Below are 7097 nucleotides of genomic sequence, written 5' to 3'. Positions count from 1 at the left end.
TTGCCGGCGTGACTCACTCCAAAAAGAAGAACCAGGCCAACACCCGGCACGCAGGCCTGTTAAGGAAGGGGGCCGTGGCTCTCTCACGTGCTGGGTCTCAAAACTAGAATTTAAGTGGAAGCGATTTCCACGCGCAGTCACAGTTTACATGTCAGTTATTGTACAAAGAAAGACGGCGAGGATGCGGTAGGCTACATGCAGTTAACAGGGAGGCCCTCGTCTGGGCTTCGTGGGAAGGGCACCAGCCTGGCTGGTTTTTTCTGCACATTTTAATGGCAAGAAGCGAGGTTTTGCTGGAGGCCTCAGCCGCAAGCGTTGAAGATTTTTGAAAACCAGACATTGAACAGACCCCAGGACAGGATAAATGCAGAACGAGCATTTGTTTTTTTTAACTGTGTCTCAGCAGCCTGGTCCCAGGCCTTGAACTCGGAACGTGGTGAGTCAGGTGGGCGAGGGCTGAGTGAGGACTGATGATGGGTGGGTCTGAGTTAGGGGCCAGGGACCAGCGTGGGCTGGGGGAGGGGAGGCCCCTGGCCCAGCAGGGTGCTGGGGGGCTGCACACAGGTGGACGAATCCAGCTTGGCCTGAGAGCGTGGGTGCAACAGAGAACTCGAGGGGCACCACTCACAGGCACATCCCCACTCTCACACAAACCCACGGTTGTACACAGATACACACACACACTACCAATCAGCAGACCACCGGCAGTCCTGCGGCTCATTCATCCATTCATGAATGGGAATGGTTCTTCCCATTCATTCATGGCTCAGAGCAAAGCAGGGGTGGAAACCCCATTGCAGTGGGGCAGGGAGGGAGCAGAAGGCGAGTCAGGAAGCGTCGACGTTGGCCAGGAAAGAGAGAAACAAAACACAGTGCTGACTGGAGGCTGGACGTGGCCCGGTCAGGTCCCTGCACCACAGGTGTCTCTGACCCTAGGCCCTGGAGCAGCAGGCAGGAACAGATGGGGCCACAAGAGCATCCGAGGAAGGTGGGCAGGGGGGCAGGACTCAGGAGAAGTGGACCCCCTGGCACAGGCGGGCAGGGAGGAGGAGGGCTTGGCCTCCCTCTGGTCCAGTGACTGAGGGGTGGTGTTGACCTAAGAAGACGGGAAAGTCAGGGAAAACAGGGGTGGGGCAGGGAGGAGCTGGAGGGACAAAGCCTCAACAAAGTGTGCCTGTTCCGCAGATTAGACCTTACATGCAGGTCCAACTAAGCGACCTTTCTAAGGTCTCGGAGCAAAATACAGTAGCCTACACTCACCTCAGATTAAAGTTTGCGGAGCGTTTTCACCCTCGGATCCAACGTGGCCTTTTATAAACATCTTTAAAGAAGGAGAAGGAAATGGCAACCCACTCCAGTATTCTTGCCTGGAGATTCCATGGACAGTGGAGCCTGATGGGCTGCAGTCCATGGGGTCACAAAGAGTCGGACACAACTGCGTGACTAACACACAACACTTTTAAAGAAGGTAGATACTACCTTTAGCAAGAAAAGAAAATTCTGAGTTCATGGCACCAAAAGCAAATCTTTTTGCTCCTGACTTGAGTTATCAGGTTTCCTTGGCTGCCTGTGACAAAAACCCTTTCATCTAAAAGGGGGCTTTCTGGATCTTGTTACTGGAAAGAGAAGGAGTGTTGATGAACTTGGGGGCAGCTGGAGCCAAGACCCTCTACCATCTCCCAGTTCAGCTTGCCTCATACCACACCAGTCTCCTCTCTCCAACTGGCCCAGGAGGGCACTGTGGCCACAGGATGCGCTGTTGCAATTCTCCTTGCAGTTTTATGACAAATGGAAAGAAAACCCTCTCACATAAGGCTATCAGAAAAGTCCTAGGGAAGTTCTCAGTTTGGACTGAGCGTCCATTCATTCCTTCAGACAGGAAGTGAGTTCAGCCATTCTTTCATTCAAACACTAACTGAGTATACCCAGTATGCCAGACACATGCCTGGTGGGGGCACAGGGGATCAAACCAGACAGAGAAGGTCTCTGCTCTGAAGCAGCTTCCAGACTAATGGGGGGAGATCAGCAGTTCAGAACGGACAAAAACAGCAGCAGCAAGAAAACCCAAATGCGGGCACCCATGTCTCTGATACAATTAGACCCAGTCCAGTAGCCTGGGAGGAGGTGGCTGTTCCCATTTCTGAGCAACAGACTAGAACATCTGTGGCAGGTTGGGGATGTGAGAAGAGATCTGGGGAGCATTTCCCATAAGCAGCAGGATGTGATATCCTAACTAAAAGGAAGAAGGGCTGCTGGGCACACAACAATGTGGAATTATATAATCTGCTTATGTAATAATTTTTTACTATGAAAGTGTGAGTGCCTAAGGGGTGAGCCACTGGGAAGGCTTTTGTTCTTCCAGATGCTGAGAATGCCAATCATGCTTCTTCCAAAGATGCTCACAAAGGCCTGAAAACGGCCTTCTAAGGGCAGCCTGGTCTGCAGCCCCGACTCCACCTCTGACTCTCGGAGCTGCGCATCCAGGGAGCTCCCCAGAGGTCTCGCCTTGAGAGGCTTACAGACACTCTTTCATTTACCTTCATGACCCACGTGTCTGGTACAGCGCTGGGCACACAGAATGCCCTCATTCATTTAGTCAATGTTTACTTTAACTCATTATAGTTTACTATAGTCAGCTACATTCAACCCTCATGACAAAATCCTATGTGAAGACATCTTGAGACTTGTTTGTGAGCCTCTATTCATCTAATGATCCTTCTTTCTAGCATAATTTAACAAGACTCCAATTTTAAGGCAGAGACGATGTGTTTTGAGGGCCATCAGAAAGGCGTACAGCGCAGAAAACTGGAAAGGCCTCTGTTGAAAGGACAGCACGAACTCTGAGCCTCCAGCCTGTGCCTCTCCCCACACATCCCCTGACAGGTTGCCAAGCACGCTCACTGCAGGTCAACCTAGCCTGCCACTGACATTCCTCATCTTGACCCTCTATTGTATTCACGAACCTTCTGTGGTCAAATCCGGACCCCACCGTGGAGCAGCAGCTCAACCAGAATTAGCCTCGAGAGCTCAGAAGTAATGGGAGCGGTGACCCAGCTGACTGTCAGCTGCCAGAGGTCTGGGGCATGGGGAGCTGCACTTAGACGAGCAATGTAGGTCATCACCACTGAGATGTCTCCAACCCACTCTTTCAAGCCTCATATGTTGTCTAGCGTGTTTGTACGGAAGAGTTCCTCTCCTTCTGTCATGTTTTACAATCTCAGATACCAGCCAATGCTCGGGCAGAGCACTGAAGTCCATGCATCCTGGGGCACACAGATAGGTTTTGAGGCACAAAGGCGGATGGAGACGATGCACCGTGGGCAAAGGAGGATGGCACAGACAGACACATCTCCAAAGAAGACATACAGATGACCAAGAGGCATGCAAAAAGATGTTCAGCATCGCTAATTACTAGAGAAATGCAAGTCAGAACTACAATGAGGTCCCCACATTGGTCAGAATGGCCATCATCAAAAACCCTACAACAATAAATGCCGGAGAGGGTGTGGAGAAAGGGGAACCCTCCTGTACTGTTGTGGGAATGTAACTGATAGAGCCACTATGGAGACATATGGAGATCCCTTAAAAAACAAAGAATCGAGCTATAATATGACCCAGTAATCCCACTCCTGGCCATTTACCTGGAGAAAACCATACTTCCATGAATTGCAGCCCTGTTGACAATAGCCAGGACATGGGAACAACCTAAATTCCCATCAACAGATGAATGGATAAAGATGTGGCACATATACCCAATGGACTATGACTCAGCCATAAAAAGGAACAAAATTATGGCATTTGCAGAGACATGGATGGACCTGGAGACTGCCATACAAATGAAGTAAGTTAGAAACAGAAAAAAAAACCCACAAATATTGTATATTAACACATGTATTTTGAATCTAGGAAAATGCTACAGATGGTCCTATCTGCAAAGCAGGAATAGCGACACAGACAGAGAGAACAAACCCATGGACACCAAGGGGATAAAGAGAGGGTGGGATGAATTGGGAGATTGGGATCGACATATATACACCAGTAAGTATAAAACAAATGACTAAAGAGAACCTATTTTATAGCACAGGGGTTGTACCTACTCAGTGCTCTATGATGACCTAAATGGGAAGCAAATCTAACAAAGAGGGGATACACATGGTGGCTCAGAGGGAAAATCATCTGCCTGCAATGCGGGAGACCTGGGTTCGATCCCTGGGTGGGGAAGATCCCCTGGAGAAGGAAATGGCAAACCACTCCAGTATTCTTGCCTGGAAAACCCCATGAATGGAGAAGCCTGGTGGGCTACAGTCCATGGAGTCACAAAGAGTCGGACATGACTGAGCGACTTCACTTTTCACTTTATACGTACATGGATAGCGGTTTGCTATACACAGAAGGGAACAACATAACATTGTCAAACAGCAACACTTCAGTAAAAAGCTTTAAGGAAAACACCAAAAGAGGTTGAAGAGCCAAATACACATATCTCAGAGCCAAAAAGGCAGGGGTCCAGGTACTCTAAGTAGTAGGTACCAGGCCTGGGTGGTGAACAGGGAGGTCTCTACCCCTGACCACGGAGGGGGAAGGCGGGGAGGGCCCCTGCTGCTGGCGGAGCTGGATGCGTCAGGGGGCCCAACTTGCTCCACGGCATGTTGGGTCATGCCAGCCCCTCGGCTGTCTCCTTCACACCTCCCTCCCCGCGCCTCCTCTGAGAGCCAGCCTTGACGTGTGAGCGGCCACGGAGGCTCAGTTGATTAGCAGAAATGCAATATGCAGAACGGCTTTGTCATTGGGAGTCAATGAGTGGCTCCAGGTGCCTCCCCCGGCACGCTGTCGGGTCTGCAACTCAAGGTGACTGATAACCGCGCACCGTCTCCAGGCGCCTGGCTTGATCTGCTCCCCGTCACACGGACCGTACTTGGGCCAGAGTCTCGTGCCACTGGGGGGACATGGCTTTGATTTTCTGGAATCTTACCAGAATAATAATTATATTTGTAAAATCATAAAAATCTCAGAGAGGTGGGAAGCTCTAAATGGTGAGGGTTTGATGGGAGGATCTAGGACACCCACTCAGTGGATAAAAATTCAGTAACTAGCTAGAATTTTTTTGAAAGCGGCACGTCTTTGTCACCTTTTAATTATATAATGAAGACAAATACATGCAGAACTTTGTGTCTTAGATTATTTGTTAACTGCGAAGTTGCTGTTTCAGGAAGAAAAATATAAAAACTTCATGTTATCAGAATTAATTATGCCGAAGACAGTCAGCAGTAGCCATGAGGAATGAATAAATCCAGAGTCACAAGGACAGATTCTCACTCTTTGCGGCACCAAAAAATGAGCATCTCTCAAAACATCATAGAATGAGTTCATAAGCACCTAATAACTTCGAAAAAAATGTAGTCAAATACATGGAAATGAAGATATGTAGAAATAAGTTGAAATCAGATCAGATGACAGACAAATGGACCTTCTAAGAGTCTCAGTTTTGGTAAATATGACATTAATTTCATCTTTGTAATACACCGTATCCACTAAGTCAAGTATGTGGAGCTGTGAGTGGCTCAGAGGTGACCAACAAAATGGGCAAAAGGTACCCAAAGGTACAGACCTTAGAGTGAGAACACAGGTCTACAGATCGCGATGTGGAGGGGAAGGGCCTGGCCCACATCCACACCTGCCCTGTTGCTCGAGAGCATGTCCAGCGTGGGTGGGGTCAGCCCACCTGCTTCACTGTCTTCTTTCTTGAGCATGAACTTCACATAACGTGAAATAAAGTCCACGGAAAGATAGGAGGTGGAAGTTTGAGCTAATGTGATAGGCAGGCAGCTACAGACTGTCACCTCATTGCAGATCACAGAATTTTCTGCAGACCTCATGGGGCTGGGCTTCCAGCCTGAGGGACTTGGGTTGAAAGGCTGAGACCCCTTTGGAGTCTCAGCCAAGGGTCTGGGCTTGAATGCTGCCCTCCAGTCAAGGACCAAGAAGTCCCAGTCCTTCCTTGTTCTCTGTTACCTTGGCACTAACTCCAGGGGCATCACGTCCAGGTGTCCCTTAGAGGATACATCAAGATGCCAGCCCAGAGCAAATCAGCTAGGAGCGGCCCCAGTGAAGGAAAAGATGACCCCACAAAAGTGAAAACACTCCTGCCCATGGGACCCACAGGAGAGAAGTGCCTGTCTCTGCTTTTAGGGGAAATTTCCTTGCAGAAGAAAGAATGGAGTCTTTGCTAACAAACGAGCACTGCTTGGCCCAAAGTCCACGTCGGGAACAAGAAACTTTAAACACAAGGGCCTGGAGTGCCATGTTAAAATTACACTCAGACGTGGAGGTCTTTGAAACACAGTCTGGAGGTAAGCCTGTCATCTGGTGACATGAACAGACCTTCATTTAATGGCCAACATGTATCTTCCCTGTTGAATTACTCTTGCCAGGATAAACCTCTGTTAGCTGCCCCATCTATACAGTGTAGCCATCAGCTAAATCCACCACACAGGGGCCCAAGCTCTCCTCTGCTGGGCCTGGCATGTATTCCTTAGAGCCAGGGATGCCTGCCCACGATGGCTCCCAGATACACGCAGCGTGCCCTTCAGCCTCCTTTGGTGGGAGTCCACTGTCCACCTCTGTGTTGTGCCTCATGACCTTGCCTTGTGTCCTGGAAAGCAGTGGATGCCAATGGTTTAAAATACCGCAGAAGGAGCAGGGAGAAAACAGAAGCTGCCAATCTTAAGTGAGAACCTGGACATTTGTAGGAGGGGAACGGTTGTCTACCCTTCCATCTGGGCTGTTCACTGGGCAGTTCTCGGACCGGCTTTGCCCAAGATGGCAGACAGCAGGCAGAAGGGCCCAAGAGCACGAAGGGCTGAGAGACAGGGAAAGAGCAGGAGCCTCAGTCAGGGACAGCAGTCCCAGGAGGCAGGAGAAACGAGTGAGGCTTGTCACCTAGCTAAACTAAAATCCCATAGTTAAGGGTCAGGACCCCTCTTTCCCCACACCCCACGCAATAAGCGTCAGATAGGAAATCAGTTGGGGCCGGGAACCTTGGACGCAAATCCAGCAGGAGCTGTGTTTCTCATCACAATGTGCATTGAGAGCTAATG

Source organism: Bison bison, unplaced genomic scaffold (assembly GCF_000754665.1).
Source record: "Bison bison bison isolate TAMUID 2011002044 unplaced genomic scaffold, Bison_UMD1.0 scf7180017864456, whole genome shotgun sequence".
Lineage (NCBI taxonomy): Eukaryota > Metazoa > Chordata > Mammalia > Artiodactyla > Bovidae > Bison > Bison bison.
This window is presented reverse-complemented; position numbering follows the sequence as displayed.